At 39.7% G+C, this 7,500-nt stretch overlaps 10 non-coding genes across 10 annotated transcripts; all 10 read left to right on the top strand.

Annotated features, from left to right (window-relative positions):
* The first annotated feature begins 434 nt into the window (after nt 1-434).
* Nucleotides 435-553, top strand: LOC128007673 (5S ribosomal RNA). Its single transcript, XR_008179428.1, has one exon. It is a non-coding gene; the product is annotated as a 5S ribosomal RNA (ribosomal RNA).
* A 650-nt stretch (nt 554-1,203) lies between these two features.
* Nucleotides 1,204-1,322, top strand: LOC128007672 (5S ribosomal RNA). Its single transcript, XR_008179427.1, has one exon. It is a non-coding gene; the product is annotated as a 5S ribosomal RNA (ribosomal RNA).
* Nucleotides 1,323-1,838: 516 nt separating this feature from the next.
* LOC128007670 (5S ribosomal RNA) lies at nt 1,839-1,957 on the top strand. Its single transcript, XR_008179426.1, has one exon. It is a non-coding gene; the product is annotated as a 5S ribosomal RNA (ribosomal RNA).
* Nucleotides 1,958-2,467: 510 nt separating this feature from the next.
* Nucleotides 2,468-2,586, top strand: LOC127997638 (5S ribosomal RNA). The gene has a single exon (XR_008170501.1). It is a non-coding gene; the product is annotated as a 5S ribosomal RNA (ribosomal RNA).
* A 516-nt stretch (nt 2,587-3,102) lies between these two features.
* Nucleotides 3,103-3,221, top strand: LOC128007669 (5S ribosomal RNA). The gene has a single exon (XR_008179425.1). It is a non-coding gene; the product is annotated as a 5S ribosomal RNA (ribosomal RNA).
* Nucleotides 3,222-3,736: 515 nt separating this feature from the next.
* LOC128006179 (5S ribosomal RNA) lies at nt 3,737-3,855 on the top strand. The gene has a single exon (XR_008178810.1). It is a non-coding gene; the product is annotated as a 5S ribosomal RNA (ribosomal RNA).
* A 511-nt stretch (nt 3,856-4,366) lies between these two features.
* LOC128007668 (5S ribosomal RNA) lies at nt 4,367-4,485 on the top strand. The gene has a single exon (XR_008179424.1). It is a non-coding gene; the product is annotated as a 5S ribosomal RNA (ribosomal RNA).
* A 790-nt stretch (nt 4,486-5,275) lies between these two features.
* Nucleotides 5,276-5,394, top strand: LOC128007667 (5S ribosomal RNA). The gene has a single exon (XR_008179423.1). It is a non-coding gene; the product is annotated as a 5S ribosomal RNA (ribosomal RNA).
* Nucleotides 5,395-5,907: 513 nt separating this feature from the next.
* Nucleotides 5,908-6,026, top strand: LOC127994355 (5S ribosomal RNA). The gene has a single exon (XR_008167347.1). It is a non-coding gene; the product is annotated as a 5S ribosomal RNA (ribosomal RNA).
* Nucleotides 6,027-6,536: 510 nt separating this feature from the next.
* LOC128007666 (5S ribosomal RNA) lies at nt 6,537-6,655 on the top strand. Its single transcript, XR_008179422.1, has one exon. It is a non-coding gene; the product is annotated as a 5S ribosomal RNA (ribosomal RNA).
* Nucleotides 6,656-7,500: the final 845 nt, after the last annotated feature.

Here is a 7,500-nt window from a genome sequence, read left to right as displayed (position 1 = left end):
GGCCTGGTTAGTACATGGATGGGAGACTGCCTGGGAATACCAGGTGCTGTAAGCTTTTTGGACATTTTTCACTTAGTATATAATAATTTTGCCAAAAAATAGAGTCAATGCCCGATCTCTGAATCTTAGCAGGTTTAGGTCTGGTTAGCACTTTGATGAGAGACTGCCTGGGAATACCAGGTGCTTTAATCTCTTTGGAAAATTTCACGAATTATATAATAATCTTTCATTTAAAAAAAAAAAAAAAAAAAAAAAAAAAGAGTCAATGCCCGATCTCTGAATCTTAGCAGGTTTAGGTATGGTTAGCACTTTGATGAGAGACTGCCTAGGAATACCAGGTGCTTTAAGCTTTTGGGTTTTCTTTCCTACTTATATAATGTACTGGCGATTAGATTGGCTGGTCTTTAAATAGCCCTCTCTTTGCAGCAGTCTTTGCTTACGGCCATACCAACCTGGCTATGCCCGATCTCGTCTGATCTCGGAAGCTAAGCAGGTTTGGGCCTGGTTAGTACTTGGATGGGAGACCGCCTGGGAATACCAGGTGCTGTAAGCTTTTTGGACATTTTTCACTTAGTATATAATAATTTTGCCAAAAAATAGAGTCAATGCCCGATCTCTGAATATTAGCAGGTTTGGGCCTGGTTAGTACATGGATGGGAGACTGCCTGGGAATACCAGGTGCTTTAATCTGTTTGAAAAATTTCACGAATTATATAATAATCTTTCATTAAAAAAAAAAAAAAAAAAAAAAATAGAGTCAATGCCCGATCTCTGAATATTAACAGGTTTGGGCCTGGTTAGTACATGGATGGGAGACTGCCTGGGAATACCAGGTGCTGTAAGCTTTTTGGACATTTTTCACTTAGTATATAATAATTTTGCCAAAAAATAGAGTCAATGCCCGATCTCTGAATATTAACAAGTTTGGGCCTGGTTAGTACATGGATGGGAGACTGCCTGGGAATACCAGGTGCTGTAAGCTTTTTGGACATTTTTCACTTAGTATATAATAATTTTGCCAAAAAATAGAGTCAATGCCCGATCTCTGAATCTTAGCAGGTTTAGGTATGGTTAGCACTTTGATGAGAGACTGCCTAGGAATACCAGGTGCTTTAAGCTTTTGGGTTTTCTTTCTTACTTATATAATGTACTGGCGATTAGATTGGCTGGTCTTTAAATAGCCCTCTCTTTGCTGCTGTCTTCGCTTACGGCCATACCAACCTGGCTATGCCCGATCTCGTCTGATCTCGGAAGCTAAGCAGGTTTGGGCCTGGTTAGTACTTGGATGGGAGACCGCCTGGGAATACCAGGTGCTGTAAGCTTTTTGGACATTTTTCACTTAGTATATAATAATTTTGCCAAAAAATAGAGTCAATGCCCGATCTCTGAATATTAACAGGTTTGGGCCTGGTTAGTACATGGATGGGAGACTGCCTGGGAATACCAGGTGCTGTAAGCTTTTTGGACATTTTTCACTTAGTATATAATAATTTTGCCAAAAAATAGAGTCAATGCCCGATCTCTGAATATTAGCAGGTTTAGGTCTGGTTAGCACTTTGATGAGAGACTGCCTGGGAATACCAGGTGCTTTAATCTCTTTGGAAAATTTCACGAATTATATAATAATCTTTCATTTAAAAAAAAAAAAAAAAAAAAAAAAAAAGAGTCAATGCCCGATCTCTGAATCTTAGCAGGTTTAGGTATGGTTAGCACTTTGATGAGAGACTGCCTAGGAATACCAGGTGCTTTAAGCTTTTGGGTTTTCTTTCCTACTTATATAATGTACTGGCGATTAGATTGGCTGGTCTTTAAATAGCCCTCTCTTTGCAGCAGTCTTTGCTTACGGCCATACCAACCTGGCTATGCCCGATCTCGTCTGATCTCGGAAGCTAAGCAGGTTTGGGCCTGGTTAGTACTTGGATGGGAGACCGCCTGGGAATACCAGGTGCTGTAAGCTTTTTGGACATTTTTCACTTAGTATATAATAATTTTGCCAAAAAATAGAGTCAATGCCCGATCTCTGAATATTAGCAGGTTTGGGCCTGGTTAGTACATGGATGGGAGACTGCCTGGGAATACCAGGTGCTTTAATCTGTTTGAAAAATTTCACGAATTATATAATAATCTTTCATTAAAAAAAAAAAAAAAAAAAATAGAGTCAATGCCCGATCTCTGAATATTAACAGGTTTGGGCCTGGTTAGTACATGGATGGGAGACTGCCTGGGAATACCAGGTGCTGTAAGCTTTTTGGACATTTTTCACTTAGTATATAATAATTTTGCCAAAAAATAGAGTCAATGCCCGATCTCTGAATCTTAGCAGGTTTAGGTATGGTTAGCACTTTGATGATAGACTGCCTAGGAATACCAGGTGCTTTAAGCTTTTGGGTTTTCTTTCCTACTTATATAATGTACTGGCGATTAGATTGGCTGGTCTTTAAATAGCCCTCTCTTTGCTGCTGTCTTCGCGTACGGCCATACCAACCTGGCTATGCCCGATCTCGTCTGATCTCGGAAGCTAAGCAGGTTTGGGCCTGGTTAGTACTTGGATGGGAGACCGCCTGGGAATACCAGGTGCTGTAAGCTTTTTGGACATTTTTCACTTAGTATATAATAATTTTGCCAAAAAATAGAGTCAATGCCCGATCTCTGAATATTAACAGGTTTGGGCCTGGTTAGTACATGGATGGGAGACTGCCTGGGAATACCAGGTGCTGTAAGCTTTTTGGACATTTTTCACTTAGTATATAATAATTTTGCCAAAAAATAGAGTCAATGCCCGATCTCTGAATCTTAGCAGGTTTAGGTCTGGTTAGCACTTTGATGAGAGACTGCCTGGGAATACCAGGTGCTTTAATCTCTTTGGAAAATTTCACGAATTATATAATAATCTTTCATTTAAAAAAAAAAAAAAAAAAAAAAAAAAAGAGTCAATGCCCGATCTCTGAATCTTAGCAGGTTTAGGTATGGTTAGCACTTTGATGAGAGACTGCCTAGGAATACCAGGTGCTTTAAGCTTTTGGGTTTTCTTTCCTACTTATATAATGTACTGGCGATTAGATTGGCTGGTCTTTAAATAGCCCTCTCTTTGCAGCAGTCTTTGCTTACGGCCATACCAACCTGGCTATGCCCGATCTCGTCTGATCTCGGAAGCTAAGCAGGTTTGGGCCTGGTTAGTACTTGGATGGGAGACCGCCTGGGAATACCAGGTGCTGTAAGCTTTTTGGACATTTTTCACTTAGTATATAATAATTTTGCCAAAAAATAGAGTCAATGCCCGATCTCTGAATATTAGCAGGTTTGGGCCTGGTTAGTACATGGATGGGAGACTGCCTGGGAATACCAGGTGCTTTAATCTGTTTGAAAAATTTCACGAATTATATAATAATCTTTCATTAAAAAAAAAAAAAAAAAAAAAAAAATAGAGTCAATGCCCGATCTCTGAATATTAACAGGTTTGGGCCTGGTTAGTACATGGATGGGAGACTGCCTGGGAATACCAGGTGCTGTAAGCTTTTTGGACATTTTTCACTTAGTATATAATAATTTTGCCAAAAAATAGAGTCAATGCCCGATCTCTGAATCTAAGCAGGTTTAGGTATGGTTAGCACTTTGATGAGAGACTGCCTAGGAATACCAGGTGCTATAAGCTTTTGGGTTTTCTTTCCTACTTATATAATGTACTGGCGATTAGATTGGCTGGTCTTTAAATAGCCCTCTCTTTGCTGCTGTCTTCGCTTACGGCCATACCAACCTGGCTATGCCCGATCTCGTCTGATCTCGGAAGCTAAGCAGGTTTGGGCCTGGTTAGTACATGGATGGGAGACTGCCTGGGAATACCAGGTGCTTTAATCTGTTTGAAAAATTTCACGAATTATATAATAATCTTTCATTAAAAAAAAAAAAAAAAAAAAATAGAGTCAATGCCCGATCTCTGAATATTAGCAGGTTTGGGCCTGGTTAGTACATGGATGGGAGACTGCCTGGGAATACCAGGTGCTGTAAGCTTTTTGGACATTTTTCACTTAGTATATAATAATTTTGCCAAAAAATAGAGTCAATGCCCGATCTCTGAATATTAACAAGTTTGGGCCTGGTTAGTACATGGATGGGAGACTGCCTGGGAATACCAGGTGCTGTAAGCTTTTTGGACATTTTTCACTTAGTATATAATAATTTTGCCAAAAAATAGAGTCAATGCCCGATCTCTGAATCTTAGCAGGTTTAGGTATGGTTAGCACTTTGATGAGAGACTGCCTAGGAATACCAGGTGCTTTAAGCTTTTGGGTTTTCTTTCTTACTTATATAATGTACTGGCGATTAGATTGGCTGGTCTTTAAATAGCCCTCTCTTTGCTGCTGTCTTCGCTTACGGCCATACCAACCTGGCTATGCCCGATCTCGTCTGATCTCGGAAGCTAAGCAGGTTTGGGCCTGGTTAGTACTTGGATGGGAGACCGCCTGGGAATACCAGGTGCTGTAAGCTTTTTGGACATTTTTCACTTAGTATATAATAATTTTGCCAAAAAATAGAGTCAATGCCCGATCTCTGAATATTAACAGGTTTGGGCCTGGTTAGTACATGGATGGGAGACTGCCTGGGAATACCAGGTGCTGTAAGCTTTTTGGACATTTTTCACTTAGTATATAATAATTTTGCCAAAAAATAGAGTCAATGCCCGATCTCTGAATATTAACAGGTTTGGGCCTGGTTAGTACATGGATGGGAGACTGCCTGGGAATACCAGGTGCTGTAAGCTTTTTGGACATTTTTCACTTAGTATATAATAATTTTGCCAAAAAATAGAGTCAATGCCCGATCTCTGAATATTAACAGGTTTGGGCCTGGTTAGTACATGGATGGGAGACTGCCTGGGAATACCAGGTGCTGTAAGCTTTTTGGACATTTTTCACTTAGTATATAATAATTTTGCCAAAAAATAGAGTCAATGCCCGATCTCTGAATCTTAGCAGGTTTAGGTCTGGTTAGCACTTTGATGAGAGACTGCCTGGGAATACCAGGTGCTTTAATCTCTTTGGAAAATTTCACGAATTATATAATAATCTTTCATTTAAAAAAAAAAAAAAAAAAAAAAAAAAAGAGTCAATGCCCGATCTCTGAATCTTAGCAGGTTTAGGTATGGTTAGCACTTTGATGAGAGACTGCCTAGGAATACCAGGTGCTTTAAGCTTTTGGGTTTTCTTTCCTACTTATATAATGTACTGGCGATTAGATTGGCTGGTCTTTAAATAGCCCTCTCTTTGCAGCAGTCTTTGCTTACGGCCATACCAACCTGGCTATGCCCGATCTCGTCTGATCTCGGAAGCTAAGCAGGTTTGGGCCTGGTTAGTACTTGGATGGGAGACCGCCTGGGAATACCAGGTGCTGTAAGCTTTTTGGACATTTTTCACTTAGTATATAATAATTTTGCCAAAAAATAGAGTCAATGCCCGATCTCTGAATATTAGCAGGTTTGGGCCTGGTTAGTACATGGATGGGAGACTGCCTGGGAATACCAGGTGCTTTAATCTGTTTGAAAAATTTCACGAATTATATAATAATCTTTCATTAAAAAAAAAAAAAAAAAAAAAAATAGAGTCAATGCCCGATCTCTGAATATTAACAGGTTTGGGCCTGGTTAGTACATGGATGGGAGACTGCCTGGGAATACCAGGTGCTGTAAGCTTTTTGGACATTTTTCACTTAGTATATAATAATTTTGCCAAAAAATAGAGTCAATGCCCGATCTCTGAATCTTAGCAGGTTTAGGTATGGTTAGCACTTTGATGAGAGACTGCCTAGGAATACCAGGTGCTTTAAGCTTTTGGGTTTTCTTTCCTACTTATATAATGTACTGGCGATTAGATTGGCTGGTCTTTAAATAGCCCTCTCTTTGCTGCTGTCTTCGCTTACGGCCATACCAACCTGGCTATCCCCGATCTCGTCTGATCTCGGAAGCTAAGCAGGTTTGGGCCTGGTTAGTACTTGGATGGGAGACCGCCTGGGAATACCAGGTGCTGTAAGCTTTTTGGACATTTTTCACTTAGTATATAATAATTTTGCCAAAAAATAGAGTCAATGCCCGATCTCTGAATATTAACAGGTTTGGGCCTGGTTAGTACATGGATGGGAGACTGCCTGGGAATACCAGGTGCTGTAAGCTTTTTGGACATTTTTCACTTAGTATATAATAATTTTGCCAAAAAATAGAGTCAATGCCCGATCTCTGAATCTTAGCAGGTTTAGGTCTGGTTAGCACTTTGATGAGAGACTGCCTGGGAATACCAGGTGCTTTAATCTCTTTGGAAAATTTCACGAATTATATAATAATCTTTCATTTAAAAAAAAAAAAAAAAAAAAAGAGTCAATGCCCGATCTCTGAATCTTAGCAGGTTTAGGTATGGTTAGCACTTTGATGAGAGACTGCCTAGGAATACCAGGTGCTTTAAGCTTTTGGGTTTTCTTTCCTACTTATATAATGTACTGGCGATTAGATTGGCTGGTCTTTAAATAGCCCTCTCTTTTCTGCTGTCTTCGCTTACGGCCATACCAACCTGGCTATGCCCGATCTCGTCTGATCTCGGAAGCTAAGCAGGTTTGGGCCTGGTTAGTACTTGGATGGGAGACCGCCTGGGAATACCAGGTGCTGTAAGCTTTTTGGACATTTTTCACTTAGTATATAATAATTTTGCCAAAAAATAGAGTCAATGCCCGATCTCTGAATATTAGCAGGTTTGGGCCTGGTTAGTACATGGATGGGAGACTGCCTGGGAATACCAGGTGCTTTAATCTGTTTGAAAAATTTCACGAATTATATAATAATCTTTCATTAAAAAAAAAATAAAAAAAAAATAAAATAGAGTCAATGCCCGATCTCTGAATATTAACAGGTTTGGGCCTGGTTAGTACATGGATGGGAGACTGCCTGGGAATACCAGGTGCTGTAAGCTTTTTGGACATTTTTCACTTAGTATATAATAATTTTGCCAAAAAATAGAGTCAATGCCCGATCTCTGAATATTAACAGGTTTGGGCCTGGTTAGTACATGGATGGGAGACTGCCTGGGAATACCAGGTGCTGTAAGCTTTTTGGACATTTTTCACTTAGTATATAATAATTTTGCCAAAAAATAGAGTCAATGCCCGATCTCTGAATCTTAGCAGGTTTAGGTCTGGTTAGCACTTTGATGAGAGACTGCCTGGGAATACCAGGTGCTTTAATCTCTTTGGAAAATTTCACGAATTATATAATAATCTTTCATTTAAAAAAAAAAATAAAATAAAAAGAGTCAATGCCCGATCTCTGAATCTTAGCAGGTTTAGGTATGGTTAGCACTTTGATGAGAGACTGCCTAGGAATACCAGGTGCTATAAGCTTTTGGGTTTTCTTTCCTACTTATATAATGTACTGGCGATTAGATTGGCTGGTCTTTAAATAGCCCTCTCTTTGCTGCTGTCTTCGCTTACGGCCATACCAACCTGGCGGCGCCAGTGAGCCAA

The sequence above is a fragment of the Carassius gibelio genome, chromosome B22, assembly GCF_023724105.1.
Source record: "Carassius gibelio isolate Cgi1373 ecotype wild population from Czech Republic chromosome B22, carGib1.2-hapl.c, whole genome shotgun sequence".
Classification (NCBI taxonomy): Eukaryota; Metazoa; Chordata; class Actinopteri; order Cypriniformes; family Cyprinidae; genus Carassius; species Carassius gibelio.
The sequence above is the reverse complement of the archived record's forward strand: the minus strand, read 5'-3'. Positions and strand labels throughout refer to the sequence as shown.